Below are 25,453 nucleotides of genomic sequence, written 5' to 3' on the forward strand. Positions count from 1 at the left end.
TATTCAACTGTTTCTGCATCCTTAAGATGCAGATACATTTGAAATTGAGATACCAGATGGATGAAAGGGGGTTATGGGAGTGGTGCTGGCTGATAGTATTAGAATTTTTTTTTCAAAAATGGCAAGTGGGGGGCAATCCTTAAGCCCAGGACCTCATTTTCTATTAAACAGGCCACATATATCATTCCAAGATAGTTCCATTTGCCAAAGATTCATATAATCTGCTCCACCCAAGAAAATATTGCATTTTTAATGAAGAAGTTCAGCTGTCCACCTTAACCATTCTCTGAAAGACCCTGACCATTCTCTGAAATGCACTGTACCAGTTGCGTTATGCTTGTTTACACACATCTTCCAATAAATCTAATATTACAAAGTCAAATTTCCTCAAATAACAAAACTGGTTGAGACTTAATGTTGACCTTTTCTAAATATGGATCGTAAAGTGCGCAAACTTCATCATAACTTAACTGCGATAAATATGAGACGCAGACAAGTAATGTTATTGGCATTGACTAACTGTCTGACTCACCCTGAGGAGCCTCGAGATGTTTATAAGAAACAGTGAAATGATCAAGGGTTTGATTCAGAAACCTGTCATACGTAGTGACTGTGGGTCAAAGGTCCCAATAACAAAAACTCAGACTGGAAGATATTTCTTGTCAGGAAAAATAAATTTTACTGTCTCGACCTGGATATTTATGCTTTGCTTAAAGAGTCAAAGTAGAGTGTAAACTGTAGAGAAAATAACAAAATGACTCCCTAGAAGCATTGCACAAACAAATCTAAAATTAGTAGCTTGTATTTAATTAAGATAGATCCAAAAGTTTACTCCTCTGTGGTCCCCATATATCCCAAAGTTTACTCCTCTGTGGTGCCCATATTTTTGGGGCTCCTACTAGCTATTGTCTTACATTTTAGAAGCAATGGCAATGGGTTGTTTGTTTTTGCTGACAAAGCAATATTCATGCAATCTTCCTTAATTGTGTTGGTTGTTCTGTAGTACCTGTGTCATCCTCCTGTCCATGGCTTGTATCATACAGGGGCGGAAAAGGCCAAAACTTTGATGAACAAGGAGAGATTGGGTGGGAGAGGAATTACATTCAACCTCAAATATATGATGGCTGTACAGTTAAGTCCATATATATTTGGACAGAGACAACATTTTTCTAATTTTGGATATAGACATTACCACAATGAATTTTAAACAAAACAATTCAGATGCAGTTGAAGTTCAGACTTTCAGCTTTCATTTGAGGGTATCCACATTAAAATTGGATGAAGGGTTTGGGAGTTTCAGCTCCTTAACATGTGCCACCCTGTTTTTAAAGGGACCAAAAGTAATTTTGACAATTGACTCCAAGGCTATTTCATGGACAGATGTGGGCAATCCCTTCGTTATGTCATTCTCAATTAAACAGATAAAAGGCCTGGAGTTGATTTGAGGTGTGGTGCTTGCATTTGGAAGGTTTTGCTGTGAAGTAAACATAACATAATCATTAAATAAAGGCTACAAAACGTACAAACAATTCATGTAAGTTTTAAAAAATGTACAGACTCACTAACCTGTTGATTGAAAAAAATATTAACCTAGCAACCTAATATCAGCTCTTGTCTCTTTAGTGATCTCATAGAAATGAGTGAATCGATTTGATGCAAATTAAAATCATGTCGAATTTTTAGGAAGTTGCTGGACCTGGTGATTTCGAACAATTTGCAATTCACTTTTGTGTGAATGTGCCTAAAATGACCACATTACACATTTCAGAGAATTCCGTCAGTTAGAAAAAAACTAATATGACCTTTTGTTAGGGCTGGCGGAATGTACCAAATAACTATAAAGATGGAATAAGGTGTGTTTGCAGCCTGAGGTCCACCGTGCAGAGATGATACCTGCTGCTAGGTAATGGCGGACAGCAAATGGAGGTATAATGAAAGCACACACGGGTTAGCTACACCTGGTATAAAGAAAGAGAACCCTGTTCCATCACAGGGCCGCAATACTGTAGAGGAAACGCAAGTATAGAGTCACAGAACTCAGCCCCTAGATGCGGGGTTAGAGTCCCTCTAGACCACTTGAGTTCAGCACTGGAACTGCGGTGCCAGGGAAAAATAAATACAAAATAGATTTAGCGCATTGGGTATGTGCAGCACCACTCTGGCGGACATCACTAAACACGATAACAAGGGACAGGTAAGCGCACTGGTTGCGCACGGTGCCGCACTGGCTAACGCTGCTGATAGACGCTAATAGATTGTGCCTGGTGCTGGATGGCACTAACTGGTGCTAGACAGCTCCAACATTCGTGAGCATTCATCAACACTAGGGATGGGTATGATTCGGAGCTTTCACCAGAACAGGCATATATCCACACACACAATAACTGATTTATACTAGGGCATCGCCGTGTGGCCATGCAAACCTTTTATAGCGGAAGTTCTCCAGGACCTTCCTAGTGGTCCAATAGGAGCTGCTACAGGACCTGAGCATGTGACCCCCGCAGGGCCGCCATCAGGGCATGACGGCCGTGACTGGCGTATGGGGCCCGGTGAGCAGAGGGGGCCCGCATCGGGCCGCCTCTTATCTGCTCACCGGGCCCCTACCGGCAGCCGCAGGCTAACCGGGCCCTTAGCGCCGACGCTGCAGCTGTTTAAAGCTATTGACGTGCGGGCGCGGGCCCGCACGTCAATAGTTAACAGCGCGGCGCCGCCAGCCAATCTGAGGCTGGCAGGCGCTGACGTCAGCCGCAGCGTGCGTGCATGTCGCCGGCGTCTGACATCATTGTCAGTCGCCGGCGAGTGCATGCACGCTGCAGCTGCGTGGAGACTTCGCCCGCCGCAGGAGCGCGGCAGGTAAGAAGAACTTCTTTTTTTTTTTTTTTAGAGCGGCGATCCGGGGGCCCAAGGAAGAACGCTGGACAGAGATGGGGCAGAGTGCTGGGAAGAGATGGGGCAGAGTGCTGGGCAGAGTGCTGGACAGAGATGGGGCAGAGTGCTGGACAGAGATGGGGCAGAGTGCTGGACAGAGATGGGGCAGAGTGCTAGACAGAGATGGGGCAGAGTGCAGGGAAGAGATGGGGCAGAGTGCTGGGAAGAAATGGGGCAAAGTGCTGGGCAGAGTGCTGGACAGAGATGGGGCAGAGTGCTGGACAGAGATGGGGCAGAGTGCTGGACAGAGATGGGGCAGAGTCCTGGACAGAGATGGGGCAGAGTGCTGAACAGAGATGGGGCAGAGTGCTGGACAGAGATGGGGCAGAGTGCTGGACAGAGATGAGGCAGAGTGCTGGGCAGAGTGCTGGGAAGAGATGGGGCAGAGTGCTGGGCAGAGTGCTGGACAGAGATGGGGCAGAGTGCTGGACAGAGATGGGGCAGAGTGCTGGACAGAGATGGGGCAGAGTGCTGGGAAGAGATGGGGCAGAGTGCTGGGAAGAGATGGGGCAGAGTGCTGGACAGAGATGGGGCAGAGTGCTGGACAGAGATGGGGCAGAGTGCTGGACAGAGATGGGGCAGAGTGCTGGACAGAGATGGGGCAGAGTGCTGGACAGAGATGGGGCAGAGTGCTGGACAGAGATGGGGCAGAGTGCTGGGCAGAGTGCTGGGAAGAGATGGGGCAGAGTGCTGGGCAGAGATGGGGCAGAGTGCTGGGCAGAGTGCTGGGAAGAGATGGGGCAGAGTGCTGGACAGAGATGGGGCAGAGTGCTGGACAGAGATGGGGCAGAGTGCTGGACAGAGATGGGGCAGAGTGCTGGACAGAGATGGGGCAGAGTGCTGCACAGAGATGGGGCAGAGTGCTGGGCAGAGTGCTGGGAAGAGATGGGGCAGAGTGCTGGGCAGAGATGGGGCAGAGTGCTGGGCAGAGTGCTGGGAAGAGATGGGGCAGAGTGCTGGACAGAGATGGGGCAGAGTGCTGGACAGAGATGGGGCAGAGCGCTGGACAGAGATGGGGCAGAGCGCTGGACAGAGATGGGGCAGAGCGCTGGACAGAGATGGGGCAGAGCGCTGGACAGAGATGGGGCAGAGCGCTGGACAGAGATGGGGCAGAGCGCTGGACAGAGATGGGGCAGAGCGCTGGACAGAGATGGGGCAGAGCGCTGGACAGAGATGGGGCAGAGCGCTGGACAGAGATGGAGCAGAGCGCTGGACAGAGATGGGGCAGAGCGCTGGACAGAGATGGGGCAGAGCGCTGGACAGAGATGGGGCAGAGCGCTGGACAGAGATGGGGCAGAGCGCTGGACAGAGATGGGGCAGAGCGCTGGACAGAGATGGGGCAGAGCGCTGGACAGAGATGGGGCAGAGCGTTGGACAGAGATGGGGCAAAACGCTGGACAGAGATGGGGCAGAGTGCTAGACAGAGATGGGGCAGAGTGCTGGGAAGAGATGGGGCAGAGTGCTGGGAAGAGATGGGGCAGAGTGCTGGGAAGAGATGGGGCAGAGTGCTGGACAGAGATGGGGCAGAGTGCTGGACAGAGATGGGGCAGAGTGCTGGACAGAGATGGGGCAGAGTGCTGGACAGAGATGGGGCAGAGTGCTGGGCAGAGTGCTGGGAAGAGATGGGGCAGAGTGCTGGGCAGAGATGGGGCAGAGTGCTGGGCAGAGATGGGGCAGAGTGCTGGACAGAGATGGGGCAGAGCGCTGGACAGAGATGGGGCAGAGCGCTGGACAGAGATGGGGCAGAGCGCTGGACAGAGATGGGGCAGGATTGGACACAGATGGGGCAGAGTGCTGAACACAGATGGGGCAGAGTGCTGGACACAGATGGGGCAGGATTGGAAACAGATGGGGCAGAGTGCTGGACACAGATGGGGCAGAGTGCTGGACACAGATGGGGCAGGATTGGAAACAGATGGGGCAGAATGGAGACAGATGGGGCAGGATGGATACGATGGAGACAGATGGGGCAGGATGGGGAGATCATATGGGGCAGAATGGATACTCATGAGGGCAGGATGGGAGAACATATGGCTGGAGCCTGCAATGAGACACACGGGGGCTAGGATGGTGAATATTATCATAGGGGCTAATTAAGGGATATTATTATTGCAGTGATGTATTTATTTTATTTTTTGAGTATACTGTTTTAAATGGGGGGAGGTCCTGTTACTGTGCAGAGTGATACTATGTCACCTTCTTTATGTGGTGTAATGTAGAGGCTGTGAAAATTAAGTAATGTATTCTGCAAGTGGAACTCGAGATAAATGTGTTATTTCCTGCAGAGACGAGTCCTGGCTGGAAGAAATGATGGCGGTCTGTGCTGGATGAAAGATGAAGGACTTCACCTAGAGACGTCACTGGTGAGTCAGTGTTAACTATACACTGACACTATACACTGTATACTATATACAGAGCTCCTGTGTATAATGTCACCGGTGATCACTGTATTACCTGTACACAGACACTGCTTACTAATTACAGATCTCCTGTGTATAATGGCACTGATGGTGATAGTATTGTGGTTGTTTTTTTTTTATTACTGATCAGTATTGTAGTATTCAGTCACTATGTGGTGGTAATATGCGGTCTGGTCATGGTGTTGTGGTATTTGTTCCTTGTATTTTATATTATTCGATCACTGTGGTGGTAATATGTCATCTGGTCATAGTGTTGTGGTATTTGTTCCTTGTATGTAGTATTATAGGTCATTTTAAAAATTGAAAAATAAATAAAAATATACCTAAATTGTATTGCATATTTTAACAAATATTTAGTAGGTTACAGTACAGTAGGGCCCGGCCAAAAGTGTCTACCGTGTTCTGGTGGCGGCTTAAAAAATCTTTTGGCCAAAACAAAAGCTGCCGGCTATATGTGTGATCTGGTGATGGGAACTGTTAATGTGTGATAGGTGAGAAGTGGAGATTTTCCAAGAGATAGCGGTGGGACTGTGGACAGTTTGAGGGGTGGAGCCTGGAGGCGGGGCTGGGGTGGAGCCTGGGCGGAGTCTCAAGGGGGCCCCGAAAATTTTGCCAGTATGGGGCCCCAAAATTTCTAGTGGCAGCCCTGGACCCCCGACCTCTAATGAGAGGTCGTCCCTTGGGCATGCTCAAAAGATGAAAAGCAGGACTTAGTTCCAGGAGGCCTGCTCGCTACTGATCAGTACTGGTTACAATGGCTGAGCCTGGAAGGACAGCAGTAACCAGCCGCACAGTATCACCTTCAGCCAGACGCTGGGACCGATGTCTCTGCTGATCAGTCTCCCCTGCGGCTGGAGAATGGGAGACCGCAGCGGAGATGGTTCGAGTTTCCCCCTGTGCAGCGGCGGGAACTCTACACCTAGTATCTTGTCACTTGACAATACAAAGGTGATAACAACCCCCCCAACTATCACCCCACTTGCAACCGCTACAGGGCAAGTGGGAAGAGCGAGGCTAAGTGCCAGAATTGGCGAATCTTAGAGATGCGCCTTTTATGGGACATCTGAGAACTAATGTTTTTACCCTGGGGGGCAGTATCCATGGCTCCTTCCAGGGCTACTAATATCAGCCCGCAGCTGTCTGCATAGCCTTTGCTGGTTATTAATTATAGGGGGACCCTACGTCATTTTTTTTAGGGTCCCCCATTTTAATAGCCAGTAAAGGCTAATTATGCAGCCATGGGTCTTACCCCCTTCCCAGACTATAAACACCTGCCTCCAGCTGTCGACTTTCCCTCTGTTAGTTACAAAAAGTGCGCGGGACCCACACCATTTTTTTTCAAAAAATAATTTTTTATTAATTAAATACATGTACCTCAGGTTAGCATCCTCAATAATCAGAACCTCCCACTCCCGTCTCCAAGACTTTACACGTGCTGCGCCGATTCTTTGGAATGCACTACCTAGGCTAATACGATTAATCCCCAATCCCCACAGTTTTAAGCGTGCCCTAAAAACTCATTTGTTCAGACTGGCCTACCGCCTCAATGCATTAACCTAACGATCCCTGTGTGGCCTATTTATATAAAAAAAAAAACAATCAGGTTCCTCGCATCATGTTCTCATTCACTTTATGCAGTTAATAGCCCTCTGTGTCTGTACTGCTACATACTTAGGCAGTTAACTGGTTCATGCAGCTTTATATGAACACCCGAGCCTTACACTATGGCCGGTCCGAATAACTAAAGCAATTGTTATCATCCACCTCTCGTGTCTCCCCTTTTCCTCATAGTCTGTAAGCTTGCGAGCAGGGCCCTCATTCCTCCTGGTATCTGTTTTGAACTGTATTTCTGTTATGCTGTAATGTCTATTGTTTGTACAAGTCCCCTCTATAATTTGTAAAGCGCTGCGGAATATGTTGGCGCTATATAAATAAAAATTATTATTATATATTATTATTATGTACAGTAAGCTGCACACACACACTGCAGTAATTGTATTTGTCACTGACATCTGTATGGCTGCCTATTCCTTTTTTATTAACTGTATGTAATATATCCCTTCTATCCTGTCGGCTCCTGCAGGCAGTGATTTTACAGTACTCGACATATGAATTACTGGCTTTTCTTCTATCTATTTATCTATGCAATATATGTACATATACAGTACAGACCAAAAGTTTGGACCCACCTTCTCATTTAAAGATTTTTATTTTCTGTATTTTCGTGACTATGAAAGTTGTACATTCACACTGAAGGCATCAAAACTATGAATTAACACATGTGAAATTATATACAAGTGTACAGTTAGGTCCATATATATTTGGACAGAGACCACATTTTTCTCATTTTGGTTATAGGCATTACCACAATGAATTTTAAACAAAACAATTCAGATGCAGTTGAAGCTCAGACTTTCAGCTTTCATTTGAGGGTATCCACATTAAAATTGGATGAAGGGTTTAGGAGTTTCAGCTCCTTAACATATGCCACCCTGTTTTTAAAGGGACCAAAAGTATTTGGACAGATTCAATAATTGTAAATAAAATGTTCAGTTTTAGTACTTGGTTGAAAACCCTTTGTTGGCAATGACTGCCTGAAGTCTTGAACTCATGGACATCAGCAGACGCTGTGTTTCCTCCTTTTTGATACTCTGCCAGGCCTTCACTGCGGTGGTTTTCAGTTGCTGTTTGTTTGTGGGCCTTTCTGTCTGAAGTTTAGTCTTTAACAAGTGAAATGCATGCTCAATTGGGTTGAGATCAAGTGACTGACTTGGCCATTCAAGAATATTCCACTTCTTTGCTGTAATAAATTCCTGGGTTGCTTTGGCTTTATGTTTTGGGTCATTGTCCATCTGTAGTATGAAATGACGACCAATCAGTTTGGCTGCATTTGGCTGGATCTGAGCACACAGTACGTCTCTGAATACCTCAGAATTCATTCGACTGCTTCTGTCCTGTGTCACATCATCAATAAACACTAGTGACCCAGTGCCACTGGCAGCCATGCATGCCCAAGCCATCACACTGCCTCCGCCGTGTTTTACAGATGATGTGGTATGCTTTGGATCATGAGCTGTACCACGCCTTCGCCATACTTTTCTCTTTCCATCATTCTGGTAGAGGTTGATCTTGGTTTCATCTGTCCAAAGAATGTTCTTCCAGAACTGTGCTGGCTTTTTTAGATGTTTTTTAGCAAAGTCCAGTCTAGCCTTCTTATTCTTGATGCTTATGAGTGGCTTGCGCCATGCAGTGAACCCTCTGTATTTACTTTCATGCAGTCTTCTCTTTATGATAGATTTGGATTTTGATACGCCTACCTCCTGGAGAGTGTTGTTCACTTGGTTGGCTGTTGTGACGGGGTTTCTCTTCACCATGGAGATTATTCTGCAATCATCCACCACTGTTGTCTTCCGTGGGCGCCCAGGTCTTTTTGCATTGATGAGTTCACCAGTGCTTTCTTTCTTTCTCAGGATATACCAAACTGTAGATTTTGTCACTCCTAATATTGTAGCAATTTCTCGGATGGTTTTTTTCTGCTTTCACAGCTTAAGGATGGCTTGTTTCACCTGCATGGAGAGCTCCTTTGACCACATGTTTACTTCACAGCAAAACCTTCCAAATGCAAGCACCACACCTCAAATCAACTCCAGGCCTTTTATCAGCTTAATTGAGAATGACATAACGAAGGGATTGCCCACACCTGTCCATGAAATAGCCTTGGAATCAATTGTCCAATTACTTTTGGTCCCTTTAAAAACAGGGTGGCACATGTTAAGGAGCTGAAACTCCTAAACCCTTCAACCAATTTTAATGTGGATACCCTCAAATGAAAGCTACAAGTCTGAACTTCAACTGCATCTGACTCATTTTGTTTAAAATTCATTGTGGTAATGTCTATAACCAAAATGAGAAAGATGTTGTCTCTGTCCAAATATATATGGACCTAACTGTATATATATATATATATATATATATATATATATACAGCTCTGGCAAAAATTAGGAGACCACTGCAAAATTTTCAGTTTGTTTGATTTTTCTCTTTATACAGTGGGGCAAAAAAGTATTTAGTCAGTCAGTAATAGTGCAAGTTCCACCACTTAAAAAGATGAGAGGCGTCTGTAATTTACATCATAGGTAGACCTCAACTATGGGAGACAAACTGAGAAAAAAAAATCCAGAAAATCACATTGTCTGTTTTTTTTAACATTTTATTTGCATATTATGGTGGAAAATAAGTATTTGGTCAGAAACAAACAATCAAGATTTCAGGCTCTCACAGACCTGTAACTTCTTCTTTAAGAGTCTCCTCTTTCCTCCACTCATTACCTGTAGTAATGGCACCTGTTTAAACTTGTTATCAGTATAAAAAGACACCTGTGCACACCCTCAAACAGTCTGACTCCAAACTCCACTATGGTGAAGACCAAAGAGCTGTCAAAGGACACCAGAAACAAAATTGTAGCCTTGCACCAGGCTGGGAAGACTGAATCTGCAATAGCCAACCAGCTTGGAGTGAAGAAATCAACAGTGGGAGCAATAATTAGAAAATGGAAGACATACAAGACCAATGATAATCTCCCTCGATCTGGGGCTCCACGCAAAATCCCACCCCGTGGGGTCAGAATGATCACAAGAACGGTGAGCAAAAATCCCAGAACCACGCGGGGGGACCTAGTGAATGAACTGCAGAGAGGTGGGACCAATGTAACAAGGCCTACCATAAGTAACACAGTACGCCACCATGGACTCAGATCCTGCAGTGCCAGACGTGTCCCACTGCTTAAGCCAGTACATGTCCGGGCCCGTCTGAAGTTTGCTAGAGAGCATTTGGATGATCCAGAGGAGTTTTGGGAGAATGTCCTATGGTCTGATGAAACTAAACTGGAACTGTTTGGTAGAAACACAACTTGTCGTGTTTGGAGGAAAAAGAATACTGAGTTGCATCCATCAAACACCATACCTACTGTAAAGCATGGTGGTGGAAACATCATGCTTTGGGGCTGTTTCTCTGCAAAGAGGCTAGGACGACTAATCCGGGTACATGAAAGAATGAATGGGGCCATGTATCGTGAGATTTTGAGTGCAAACCTCCTTCCATCAGCAAGGGCATTGAAGATGAAACGTGGCTGGGTCTTTCAACATGACAATGATCCAAAGCACACCGCCAGGGCAACGAAGGAGTGGCTTCGTAAGAAGCATTTCAAGGTCCTGGAGTGGCCTAGCCAGTCTCCAGATCTCAACCCTATAGAAAACCTTTGGAGGGAGTTGAAAGTCCGTGTTGCCAAGCGAAAAGCCAAAAACATCACTGCTCTAGAGGAGATCTGCATGGAGGAATGGGCCAACATACCAACAAAAGTGTGTGGCAACCTTGTGAAGACTTACAGAAAACGTTTGACCTCTGTCATTGCCAACAAAGGATATATTACAAAGTATTGAGATGAAATTTTGTTTCTGACCAAATACTTATTTTCCACCATAATATGCAAATAAAATGATAAAAAAACAGACAATGTGATTTTCTGGATTTTTTTTTCTCAGTTTGTCTCCCATAGTTGAGGTCTACCTATGATGTAAATTACAGACGCCTCTCATCTTTTTAAGTGGTGGAACTTGCTCTATTGCTGACTGACTAAATACTTTTTTGCCCCACTGTAGGTATATTTTTGAGTAAAATGTAAATTGTTCTTTTATTCTACAGTATAAACTACTGACAACATGTCTCCAAAGTTCCAAGCAATACATTTTGTATTTATTTTCTGAAAATGAGAAATGGTCAAAAAAATACGTTGCTTGCAGACCTCAAATAATGCAAAAAAAAAAACAAGTTCATAATCATTTAGAAACAACAATACTAATGTTTTAACTCAGGAAGAATTCATAAAACAATATTTTGTGAAATAACCATGATTTTTAATCACAGCTTTCATGCGTCTTGGCATGCTTTCCACCAGTCTCTCACACTGCTTTTGGGTGACCTTATGCCACTCCTGGTACAAACATTTAAGCAGTTCTTTGTTTGATGGCTGACTATCACAGCTGACATCTGGCACTATGTGCCAGGAGCGGTCACGGACCGCCCCCGGCACATTAACCCCAGCACACTGCGATCAAACATGATCGCAGTTTTCCGGCGGTATAGGGAAGCATCGCGCAGGGAAGGGGCTCCCTGCGTGCTTCCCTGAGACCGCCGGAGCAACACGATGTGATCGCATTGCTCCGAGGGTTTCCTACCTCCTTCCTCCCTGCAGCAGGCCCGGATCCAAAATGGCCACGGCATCCGGGTCCTGCAGGGAGGTGGCTTCACAGCGCCTGCTCAGAGCAGGCACCAGGAAGCCTCCCTGATGTGCACGTCAGATCGCTGATCTGACACAGTGCACAGCAAAGTGTCAGATCAGTGATCTGTCACTTTACTGTGATGCCTCCCCCTGGGGCAAAGTAAAAAAGTAAAAAAAAAAATATTTCCATTAAAAAAAAAAAAAATCCTAAATAAATAAAAAATATATATATTATTCTAATAAATACATTCCTTTATCTAAATAAAAAAAACAATAAAAGTACACATATTTAGTATCGCCGTGTCCATAACGACCCGACCTATAAAACTGTCCCACTAGTTAACCCCTTCAGTGAACACCGTAAAAAAAACAAAAAACGAGGCAAAAAACAATGCTTTATTATCATACTGCCAAACAAAAAGTGGAATAACACGCGATCAAAAATACGGATATAAATAATCATGGCACCCCTGAAAACGTCGTCTTGTCCCGCAAAAAACAAGCCACCACACAGCATCATCAAAGAAAAAATAAAAAAGTTATAGTCCTCAGAATAAAGTGATGCAAAAATAATTATTTTTTCTATAAAATAGTTTTTATCATATAAAAGCGCCAAAACATAAAAAAATTATATAAATGAGGTATCGTTGTAATCGTACTGACCCGAAGAATAAAGCTGCTTTATCAATTTTACCAAACGCGGAACGGTATAAACGCCCCCCCAAATGAAATTCATGAATACCTGATTTTTTGTTATTCTGCCTCACAAAAATCAGAATAAAAAGCGATCAAAAAATGTTACGGGCCCAAAAATGTTACCAATAAAAACGTCAACTCGTCCCGCAAAAAACAAGACCTCGCATGACTCTGTGGACCAAAATATGGAAAAATTATAGCTCTCAAAATGTGGTAACGCAAAAAATATTTTTTGCGATAAAAAGCGTCTTTTAGTGTGTGATGGCTGTCAATCATAAAAATCCGCTAGAAAACCCGCTATAAATAGTAAATCAAACCACCCTTCATCACCCCCTTAGTTAGGGAAAAATTAATAAATTAAAAAAATGTATTTCTTTCCATTTTCCCATTAGGGTAAGGGCTAGGGTTAGGGCTAGGGTTGGGGCTAGGGTTAGGGCTACAGTTAGAGTTGGGGCTAAAGATAGTGTTAGGGTTGGGGCTAAAGTTAGGGTTAGGGTTGGGGCTAAAATTAGGGTTTGGATTACATTTATGGTTGGGAATAGGGTTGGGATTAGGGTTAGGGGTGTGTCAGGGTTAGGGGTGTGGTTAGGGTTGCCATTGAGATTAGGGTTAGGGGTGTGCTTGGATTAGGGTTTCAGTTATAATTGGGTGGTTTCCACTGTTTAGGCACATCAGGGGCTCTCCAAACGCGACGTGGCATCCGATCTCAATTCCAGCCAATTCTGCGTTAAAAAAGCAAAACAGTGCTCCTTCCCTTCCGAGCTCTCCCGTGCACCCAAACAGAGGTTTACCCTAACATATGGGGTATCAGTGTACTCAGCTCACATTGGTCAACAACTTTTGGGGTCCAATTTCTCCTGTTACCCTTGTGAAAATAAAAACTTGGGGGCTAAAAAATCTTTTTTGTGGAAAAAAAATATTTTTTATTTTCACGACTCTGCATTATAAACTTCTGTGAAGCACTTGGGTATTCAAAGTTCTTACTACACATCTAGATAAGTTCATTGGGGGGTCTAGTTTCCAAAATGGGGTCAATTGTGGGGGGTTTCTGCTGTTTAGGTACATCAGGGGCTCTGCAAATGCAACATAACACCCGCAGACCATTCTATCAAATTCTGCATTTCAAAACGGCACTCCTTCCCTTCCGAGCTCTGCCGTGTGCCCAAACAGTGGTCCCCCCACACATGGGGTACCAGCAAACTCAGAACAAATTAGACAACAACTTTTTGGGTCCAATTTCTCTTGTTACCCTTGTGAAAATATAACTTGGGGGCTAAAAAATCTTTTTTGTGGAAAAATTTTTTATTTTTATTTTCACGACTCTGCATTATAAACTTCTGTGAAGCACTTGGGCATTCAAAGTTCTCACCACACATCTAGATAAGTTCCATGGGGGGTCTAGTTTCCATAATTGGGTCACTTGTGGGGGGTTTCTACTGTTTAGGTACATCAGGGGCTCTGCAAACGCAACATAACAACCGCAGACCATCTCATCAAAGTCTGCATTCCAAATGGCACTCCTTCCCTTCCGAGCTCTGCCATGCACCCAAACGGTGGTTCCCCCCCACATATTGGGTATCAGCGTACTCAGGACAAATTGCACAACAACATTTGGTGTTCAATTTCAACTGTCACCCTTGGGAAAAATACAAAACTTGGGGCTAAAAAATTATTTTTGTGGGAAAAAAAGAATTTTTATTTTTACGGGTCTGCATTATAAACTTCTGTGAGGCACTTGGTGGGTCAAAGTGCTCACCACACACCTAGATAAGTTCCTTAGGGGGTCTACTTTCCAAAATGGTGTCACTTGTGGGGGGTTTTAATGTTTAGGCACAGCAGTGGCTCTCCAAATGCAACATGGCGTCCCATCTCAATTCCAGTCAATTTTGCATTGACAAGTCAAATGGAGCTCTTTCGCTTCTGAGCTCTGCCATGCACCCAAACAGTGGTTTTACGCCCACATATGGAGTATCAGCGTACTCAGGACAAATTGTTCAACAACTTTTGAGGTCCATTTTCTCCTGTTACCCTTAGTAAAAAAAACAAAAACAAATTGGAGCTGAAATAATTTTTTTGTGAAAAAAAGTTAAATGTTCATTTTTATTTAAACATTCCAAAAATTCCTGTGAAACACCTGAAGGGTTAATAAACTTCTTGAATGTGGTTTTGAGCACCTTGAGGGGCTCAGTTTTTAGAATGGTGTCAACGTGGTTATTTTCCATCATATAGACCCCTCAAAATTACTTCAAATGAGATGTGGTCCCTAAAAAAGGTGTTGTAAAAATGAGAAATTGCTGGTCAACTTTTAACCCTCATAACTCCCTAACAAAAAAAAAATTTGGTTCCAAAATTGTACTGATGTGAAGTAGACATGTGGGAAATGTTACTTATTAAGTATTTTGTGTGACATATCTATGTGATTTAATTGCATAAAAATTGCGAAATTTTCACAATTTTCGACAAATTTTCATTTTTTTCACAAATAAACGCAGGTAATATCAAAGATATTTTACCACTACATGAAGTACAATATGTCACGAGAAAACAATGTCAGAATCACCGGGATCCGTTGAAGCATTCTAGAGTTATAACCTCATAAAGAGTGGTCAGAATTGTAAAAATTGGCCCGGTCATTAACGTGCAAACTGTTAGGTGTCGAGTTCCTGCCTCTGCACAGGGGGAATCTCGGGCCGTCTCCGCTGCGGTCTCCCATTCTTCTCCTGCCGCAGTGGAGCCTGCTCAGCGGAACCGTCGGTCCCAGCGTCTCGCTGAGTCTGACTCTGTACCAAGATTTACTGCTGCTTTTCCTGCTATTCCCGTCTATAATTTGTAAAGCGCTGCGGAATATGTTGGCGCTATATAAATAAAAATTATTATTATTATTATTCTGCCATTGGAGTCAGTGCTGGGCAGCGGCGAGCAGACGCTGTTAAGGACCGGCGGAACGCACCAAGTATAGATAATATGAAACTAGGTGCGTTCGCAGTCCGAGGTCCACCGTGCAGGTAAAAGACCCTGCTGCTAGTAAGACGGACTATATGGCGGTACTAAGTATACACACATGGGTTAACTTCACCCTGCGTGAAGGAAGCGATCCTTTTGCGTCACAGGACCGCAGTACCGCACATAGAGCGCGAGCAAGAAGTCAGCGAGCACAACACCGCAACTGGGTGTGTAAGGAAACTTATTTAAATAGAATCTATAGGCACGAGAGTGCGTGCGGTGCTGCACTGACGGACGCCACTAACCACCCAGGCTTGGGTAATGAAAGCGCAGAGGAAGCGCACGGCGCCGTACTGGCGGGCACAGCAACAGGACGCTGTGATGTGTATTACGTGCAGATGGCTAGTCGGGCGCTAGATAGCTACCATCATCCGCGAGCAGTCAACAACTCTAGGGAGGGATACTTAGGAGCTTTCATCCATCGACATACATCCATCTACACACACACATAATATCAAGACAATACTAGCGCATGGCTGTGCGGTCATGCGCAGTTTATATAGCTGCAGCACAGGAAACAGCTACAGAAGTTTTGCCCTTTCAGGACCTGCCAAAAGGACCAATGGGATGTGCTGCAGTACCTGAGCATGTGACCCTCGATCTCCAACGGGAGATCTTGCCCTGGGCATGCTCAGTGTGTGCAAATAAGGACTTAGTCCCAGAGAAGCCCGCTCGCCGCAGATCAGTGCAGGGTACAACAGGAGAGCCAGAAAAGGCAGCAGTAACCCTTTGCACAGAATCAGTCCCAGCAAGACGCTGGGAGCGACGCCTCCGCTGAGCAGAGCCCACTGCGGCCGAAGCAGAATGGGAGACCGCAGCAGACACGGATCGAGATTCCCCCTGTGCAGCAGAGGAAACTCGACTCCTAACATAACCCCCCCTCCTAGGGCCCCCCCCTCCTTGGGCCTCGCTACGTTCGAAGGCAGCAATAAGCTGCGGAGCCCGAATGTGCTCAGCAGGCTCCCAGGACCTATCCTCAGGACCGTAACCTTTCCAGTCCACCAAGAAAATTTTTTTGCCACGTACCACCTTGCACCCCAAGGTAGCGTTCACCTCGAAATCGTCTGTAGACGAACCCGATGTCTCGGCAGATGACTCAGAAAACCGGGACATGTATACGGGCTTAAGGAGGGACACATGAAAGGTGTCGGTGATACCAAGGCGTGGAGGAAGGGCCAGACGGTAGACCACAGGATTAACCTGTTCGAGGACCTTGAAGGGGCCCAAGTAGCGAGGAGCAAACTTAGTGGACTCAACTCGCAGCCTGATGTTACGGGCGGAGAGCCACACCAAGTCGCCAGGAGCAAAGGTCGGAGCGGGGCGCCGATGAGCATCGGCGGAGGACCTCATTCTCTCCTTAGAGGCCCGAATGGCATCCTGAGTGCGGTCCCAAATATCCCGTGCCTCCACAGCCCAGTCTGCCACCCTGGAGTCTGTGGAAGACACGGGCATAGGCACAGGTACCCGTGGATGCTGACCATAGTTGAGGAGGAATGGGGTTTGTCCAGTGGAGTCGGCTACAGCGTTGTTCAGCGCAAACTCTGCCCATGATAGCAAGGATGCCCAGTCATCCTGTCTGGCTGAAACAAAATGTCGCAGGTATGTGACCAAGGTCTGGTTGGCCCTCTCTACCAACCCATTCGTCTCGGGATGATAAGCGGAAGAGAGATTCAACTCAATACTGAGAAGACGACAAAGCTCTCTCCAGAACCGAGACGCAAACTGGGGACCCCGGTCACTGACAATTTTGTCAGGCATACCATGTAGGCGGAAGATGTGTTTAATGAACAACGCTGCCAAGGCACGTGCAGAAGGTAACCGTGGTAGCGGCACCAAATGCACCATTTTTGAGAAATGATCGGTGATGACCCAAATGATGGTACAGCCGCGAGATTTGGGTAAACCCACGACAAAGTCCATCCCGACCATCTCCCAGGGTCTATCTGCCACCGGCAAGGGATAGAGCAACCCAGCTGGCCTTTGACGCGGAGATTTATTTTTGGCGCAGGAGACACACGCCAGAATATAATCCCTGACATCCCGGACCATATGAATAACAAAAATCCCAAATATGTTAGATACCTGAACACAACATTATAAGGCAAAATTTCCCTTGAATGCATGAGGAAAATAAGGTATGCACAAAAGAACTAAAAATTGAAAAAACCTTTATTAAATATAATGTAGAATACCACTAAAACACCATGAAACCAGACAAACAAGGCACATCAATAAAAACAAACAAGCATATACATAACACGGTATGCACCTCACAATGGTATATATGAAGATGCCAGTAAGTATATCCAACACATAGGGAGATGTAATCTCATGGTCATAATAGCCCAATACAGAACGATGACTAGTATGGTAGTCAAGCAGTACAATAGACCATATAGCAAATAGTACTCTATAATGATATTACGCAAACAGTCCCATCTGCCTATTAATACTGAGTAGTATATACCAAGACTAAATATGGCCCAAAAAAAGGTTAGAAAATAGTATTGTCCAGAAAAGGTATCGATGTTGCATGGTGGAAATATATAAAGTGCAAAAAATGTGCTAGCAGCTCAAGGTAAAACGTCACCTATAGACTACAATATATAATCCCCATATACATCAAGCCTCCTATGGGTGCCATATCTAGATATAAGCCAAATGCTGCACAGCAAATACATTTAAAGTATGAGACTAACTAATGATCCATGGCCCCATGGGCTACAATGTATAATCCCTATACAAGTCTGACCTCCTGCTGGTGCCTAATCATGCCTCTATTTGCATAAGAGCTAAGTGCATGTCAATGGGCATTGCTAACACTGGCATGAGTCAGAGAATAACTTACATCAAAGCTGCAGAGGGTGCCGTGTGTGTATGCTGTAACCCCGACAGCGCCGTTTCGCCAATTCAGGCTTCTTCCATAAGGGGGGCGAGTGTGTTATGTACGGTGTACCGCTTGTTATAAATGGCAACTAATCGCTATACATCCTGAACAGCTGGGGGCTGGATACGAGTCCTGAATATCATACGGCGCATGCGCCGGTCTGCGGCCGCCCGTACAAACTGTGGCTTCACATCCTCCGCCTCTGGCACGCAAGCCTGGAACGCTCGCGTAACCCGGTGGGCGTGGTCGGAAGCCACCGTGCGGCCGAGACTAGGGCATGCGTACTGATACAGGTCCACAGCCTGTGAAGGCAAATGTCGCTGCATAGGTGGAGCGCAGATAGCGAGGGGCGTGGTAAGAGCTACCTGTATAACAGGGCATGCGCACTAATCCAGATCCATAGTCTATGAAGGTAAATATCGCTGTGCAGGTGGAGCGCAGATAGTGAGGGGCGTGGTAGAGGTTGTCTGTACACAAACCTAAAAAGGGAGGGGGGGGGAGGATGAGTTCCGGCATCGCAATGCCTAAACAACCATGGTAGTAACAAAAAATATATAGCACATGGATATCATCGTCTAAATGCTAAGGATAGGCATTGACTAGACTGAAAATATGCCACCGAATTTTGAGTTTGTACACTAGCTAGCATCTATAATCCGCTATAATCCTGACCCGCTATAACAAAAAAAATTTCCACAGAGGCGAGAGCAGATAGTGGAAAACAAGGTACTAACCAATCCCAGGTCCATTATAAAAAATCAATGGACCCAAATACCGGACCACTCATCCAACCCATCTAAGGGAATAACTACCACGAACGTCTGATACATAACCCCCGCTACTGTATCATTACTCCTGAAAACAACACCGTGGCATTATTTGCTGAAAGAAAATTCAGCGATACAATCAAAAGCTGCTCCCTATTATGAATGATGCGTATTCTATTGCCATCTAACAAACAGAAACACACTTATATAAATACAGATACAGTTGTATTATACAGACTAGATAACAGGCAATATGCCCTGGACCTATCCTGACCCACAGATGGTATATTTTGCCTAATAGAGAACTCCCATGATAGACAAGACATATGTATATATACACAAGTAAAAAATCAACGATGTTACATAAGTCCGTATAAGTTATGTCCGGTCTATATTCAATATCAACATGGGTAATAGGCCAATTTTGATTGAAGATAATCAGCATGATTTTGAGGGTCCATGGCAATCTACCGTCATCCAGGTAACAGACTGTGGGATAAAGAGAGTTCCAAATATACAACAACCTAAAATTAAAATAGAAAAATTAGAAAATAAACACACTAAAAACTACACAGGACTGGAAGCCCAAGACCGAATATGTGAAAATACTCCAAGTAGCTATAGCGTCCTCCCCATAATCCCTCAATTAAAGCCCCTAAATGTAAATAGGTAAAGACCAAATTAAAATAAATACAGGGCTATATTATATCTTCCTACGAGGGCACTGGGGTAAGCAAAAGGCTGTACTATACAAGACTGTAGAAAGTGGAGAACAGCACTAAGCCGAAACAATAGATGGAAAACTAACAAAATACAGAAGGTGGAATTCAACAGTAATTATCAAAAATGGAATGTTATCATGTTCATAGAAATGAGCTAAATCCCATTGTCTCATTGAGTCCTTGGGGAGTGAGGGTCCCAAGTTGGTATATCCACCTACTTTCTTTACGCGCCAAGATTTTGCCCAAATTACCGCCTCTATCATTGAGGATAACCTGGTCAATGGCCTGTATTTGTAGGCCCGTGGGGTTGGATTTATGAAATAGTCGAAAATGCTTAGGTAAAGTTTTGAGTTGGTGGATACCCTCAACATTAGCCGCTTTTTCGATATCAAGGATGTGCTCCCTGGTTCGTATCTTGAGCTCACGTGTAGTGAGCCCAATATATACCTTTTTGCAGGGGCATTGTGCGTGGTATACCACACCCTTAAAACAGCAGGTAAGATGTTTCCGTATCGAGTATGACCTTGAGCCGTCATGATTCACAAAATAAATACTTTTAATATGATTTCTACAGGCCTTGCATTTCTTACATGGGAAGAAACCGTTTCGAGTTGTTACCTGCCTGCTAATTGTTGTTTCCATCCTAGAATAGTGGCTGTGGACCAAGATATCTTTTAAATTCCGTGCTCTTCTAGATGTAATGGCTGGACGGTCAGGTAGGGTCTTTTTAAGGACGGGGTCACTCAGTAAAATATTCCAATGTCTACGGAGGATTGTTGTCAGTTCCGGCCATTGTTTATTAAAGTTTGTTATAAACCTCACTTGGCTGTTGTTTTTCTTATTGCGGGAAGTGCTACTGCCGTATAATAATTCCTCTCTTGGAATGGCACATGCTCTCTTATATCCTTTTTTAATTTGCCTATTACTATACCCACGGTTCTGAAAGCGCTGAACTAATTCGGTTGCTTGAGCCTGAAAGTTGTGTTCCATAGTGCAAATTTTTTTGACCCTTAAAAACTGGCCTATTGGAATTCCATTGATGGTGGGTTTGTAGTGTGCTGATGACGCATGGAGTAGGGTATTAGTGGCGGTTGGTTTCCTGAACACATTAGTGATGATCCTGCCATTGGGTGCTACTGTCATTTGGAGGTCCAGAAAGTCTAAAGACCTCCCCCATTTATAGGTCAGTTTGATATTTTAATTATTTCTATTCAACATGTCCATCAATGACGTTAATTGATCGATACTGCCCTCCCAGATGAACAGGACGTCATCTATGTACCGACTCCATCCTTGTACCATCTCCATACCACTCAGTTGGTCATTATGGAAAATTTCTTTTTCCCAATAGCCCATGAATAGATTGGCGTAGGTGGGGGCGCAAGTTGCGCCCATGGCAGTCCCTTGTTTTTGAAGGAAAATTGTTTTATTAAAAATAAAAAAATTGTGTTCTAAAACAAACTGAAGTAGAACCAAAATCAACTCAATCAGGGCTTTATCCAGATTACTCTGGTTCAGATAGTATGCCACTGTATTCAGACCATCAATGTGTCTGATTGATGAGTAAAGCGCCTCGACATCCGCCGTGACTAAGAGGGCTCCCTCCTCTAGATATATAGAGTCTAACCTTTGCAAGACAGATGTAGTGTCTTTAATGTACTATGGAAGTGATAGTACTAAGTACTAAGTCTATAATGGTACAAATTGATTCACAAAGGCTCTCATTACCCGAAACTATCGGTCTCCCTGGGGGATCGTTGGAATCTTTGTGTAGTTTCGGTAAGAGATAGAATGTGGCCATCTTAGGTTGTAATTTGATGATGTATTCCACTAGACGCTTTGGGATAATCCCTTTTTCGTGTGCTACTTCTAAGATCTCAATTAATTCCTGTTGGAACTGTATCGAAGGGTTATACGTCATTTTTTGATAACAAGATGTGACAGATAATATTTTGTCAGCCTGCTTCTCATACATGCTGACTGGCCAGATCACTGTATTACCACCTTTATCCGCCTGTTTGATGACTATGTTTTTAAGACTTTGTAACTCTCGCAAGGCTATACGTTCTTCTCTGCTCAGGTTAGTATTCCATCCTGGGCTATTGGGTAATGCCTCGATGTCTTTCGTTACTAATCTCGTGAAGACGTCAACTGCTGGGCAGGTGTTAAAATTAGGGAATGTTTTCGACTTAGTGACTAAATGGACAGGGAACTTACCGGTCTCCGATTGAGCATTTTCCTCAAGTAATTCCTCGAGATCCCTCAAGGCCTCTCTCCATCTCAGAAGGGCAAGGAAACTCCAAATCAACTTTATAATGCATTTTTTGTAGAACTATCTTACGAGCAAAAAGGTGTAGATCTTTTACCACCGTGAATTTGTCTAATATAGAAGAAGGGGAGAATGTTAAACCCTTTTCTAATAATTTGATCTGTGTTTCTGATAGTATATGTTCAGATAGATTGACTACCTTCATGCGGTCATCAGTCTGTTTTGCCTTCTTTTTAGAAAAAATATCAGTATATTTCTTATTCCCGACTCTTGTCAGCATGAAGAAGTCACTGGTGCTCTCTGATTCACTGCATGAAGTGCCACTCTCCGAACCAGATGCTGTATCTTTAGGTATTGTGTATCCACTAGGTGGTGCCATTCTAAACCTTTTTTGGGGAAATTGCCATTTATAAATTCTGTCCATTTCGTAATCCTTAGAATCTCTTAAGTATTTCTTGAGTTTCAATTGGCTAATGTCATTCTCCCATTTATCTATATCCTTCTCTATGGCTTGCAAGTAGCTCTCCAATTTTTCAGAGGTTAGGTGCTTTTTCAAATCTTTATGCACCTCATTAATTTCTTTATCAATCAGATTTAGTGACATGGAATTCTTATCAATTATGATTTTGATGAATTCTAACGAGCAGGTGGTAGCTGCTTTTTTCCATCTCTGTATCAATTCCATATCATCTAAATCGAAAGAGGGGTACACCTGCACTCGCAAGCCTCTGGGAATGATGTTTTGTTCCACATAATTCTCTAGGGCCGTTTTGTTCCACCACGTTTTAAGTTTTCTATGTACAGCATTCTTATACTCAGTCGTCAAATCTTGATTTTCAGCATTACAATCCTGTGTAGTGGAGGTTCCCTGTTTGAATAAATCTGTGGCTTTGGACTGCCAGGATGTCTCCCTAGCCTTAAGGTCCATTGTAAATGACCGGGAAAGTCTGTTAGAAAACAGCAATAAACATATGAATAACAAAAATCCCAAATATGTTAGATACCTAAACACAACATTATAAGACAAAATTTCCCTTGAATGCATGGGGAAAATAAGGTATGCACAAAAGAACTAAAAATTGAAAAAACCTTTATTAAATATAATGTAGAATACCACTAAAACACCATGAAATCAGACAAACAAGGAACATCAATAAAAACAAACAAGCATATACATAACACGGTATGCACCTCACAATGGTATATATGAAGATGCCAGTAAGTATATCCAACACATAGGGAGATGTAATCTCATGGTCATAATAGCCCAATACAGAACGATGACTAGTATGGTAGTCAAGCAGTACAATAGACCATATAGCAAATAGTACTCTATAATGATATTACGCAAACAGTCCCATCTGCCTATTAATACTGAGTAGTATATACCAAGACTAAATATGGCCCAAAAAAAAGGTTAGAAAATAGTATTGTCCAGAAAAGGTATCAATGTTGCATGGTGGAAATATATAAAGTGCAAAAAATGTGCTAGCAGCTCAAGGTAAAACGTCACCTATAGACTACAATATATAATCCCCATATACATCTAGCCTCCTATGGGTGCCATATCTAGATATAATCCAAATGCTGCACAGCAAATACATCTAAAGTATGAGACTAACTAATGAGACAATGGGATTTAGCTCATTTCTATGAACATGATAACATTCCATTTTTGATAATTACTGTTGAATTCCACCTTCTGTATTTTGTTAGTTTTCCATCTATTGTTTCGGCTTAGTGCTGTTCTCCACTTTCTACAGTCTTGTATAGTACAGCCTTTTGCTTACCCCAGTGCCCTCGTAGGAAGATATAATATAGCCCTGTATTTATTTTAATTTGGTCTTTACCTATTTACATTTAGGGGCTTTAATTGAGGGATTATGGGGAGGACGCTATAGCTACTTGGAGTATTTTCACATATTCGGTCTTGGGCTTCCAGTCCTGTGTAGTTTTTAGTGTGTTTATTTTCTAATTTTTCTATTTTAATTTTAGGTTGTTGTATATTTGGAACTCTCTTTATCCCACAGTCTGTTACCTGGATGACGGTAGATTGCCATGGACCCTCAAAATCATGCTGATTATCTTCAATCAAAATTGGCCTATTACCCATGTTGATATTGAATATAGACCGGACATAACTTATACGGACTTATGTAACATCGTTGATTTTTTACTTGTGTATATATACATATGTCTTGTCTATCATGGGAGTTCTCTATTAGGCAAAATATACCATCTGTGGGTCAGGATAGGTCCAGGGCATATTGCCTGTTATCTAGTCTGTATAATACAACTGTATCTGTATTTATATAAGTGTGTTTCTGTTTGTTAGATGGCAATAGAATACGCATCATTCATAATAGGGAGCAGCTTTTGATTGTATCGCTGAATTTTCTTTCAGCAAATAATGCCACGGTGTTGTTTTCAGGAGTAATGATACAGTAGCGGGGGTTATGTATCAGACGTTCGTGGTAGTTATTCCCTTAGATGGGTTGGATGAGTGGTCCGGTATTTGGGTCCATTGATTTTTTATAATGGACCTGGGATTGGTTAGTACCTTGTTTTCCACTATCTGCTCTCGCCTCTGTGGAAATTTTTTTTGTTATAGCGGGTCAGGATTATAGCGGATTATAGATGCGAGCTAGTGTACAAACTCAAAATTCGGTGGCATATTTTCAGTCTAGTCAATGCCTATCCTTAGCATTTAGACGATGATATCCATGTGCTATATATTTTTTGTTACTACCATGGTTGTTTAGGCATTGCGATGCCGGAACTCATCCTCCCCCCCCCTCCCTTTTTAGGTTTGTGTACAGACAACCTCTACCACGCCCCTCACTATCTGCGCTCCACCTGCACAGCGATATTTACCTTCATAGACTGTGGATCTGGATTAGTGCGCATGCCCTGTTATACAGGTAGCTCTTACCACGCCCCTCGCTATCTGCGCTTCACCTATGCAGCGACATTTGCCTTCACAGGCTGTGGACCTGTATCAGTGCGCATGCCCTAGTCTCGGCCGCACGGTGGCTTCCGACCACGCCCACCGGGTTACGCGAGCGTTCCAGGCTTGCGTGCCAGAGGATGTGAAGCCACAGTTTGTACAGGCGGCCGCAGACCGGCGCATGCGCCGTATGATATTCAGGACTCGTTTCCAGCCCCCAGCTGTTCAGGATGTATAGCGATTAGTTGCCATTTATAACAAGCGGTACACCGTACATAACACACTCGCCCCCCTTATGGAAGAAGCCTGAATTGGCGAAATGGCGCTGTCGGGGTTACAGCATACACACACGGCACCCTCTGCAGCTTTGATGTAAGTTAAGGTACCGTCACACTAGACGATATCGCTAGCGATCCGTGACGTTGCAGCGTCCTCGCTAGCGATATCGTCCAGTGTGACAGGCAGCAGCGATCAGGCCCCTGCTGTGCTGTCGCTGGTCGGGGAAGAAAGTCCAGAACTTTATTTGGTCGCTGGAC

Source organism: Ranitomeya imitator, chromosome 2, assembly GCF_032444005.1.
Source record: "Ranitomeya imitator isolate aRanImi1 chromosome 2, aRanImi1.pri, whole genome shotgun sequence".
Lineage (NCBI taxonomy): Eukaryota > Metazoa > Chordata > Amphibia > Anura > Dendrobatidae > Ranitomeya > Ranitomeya imitator.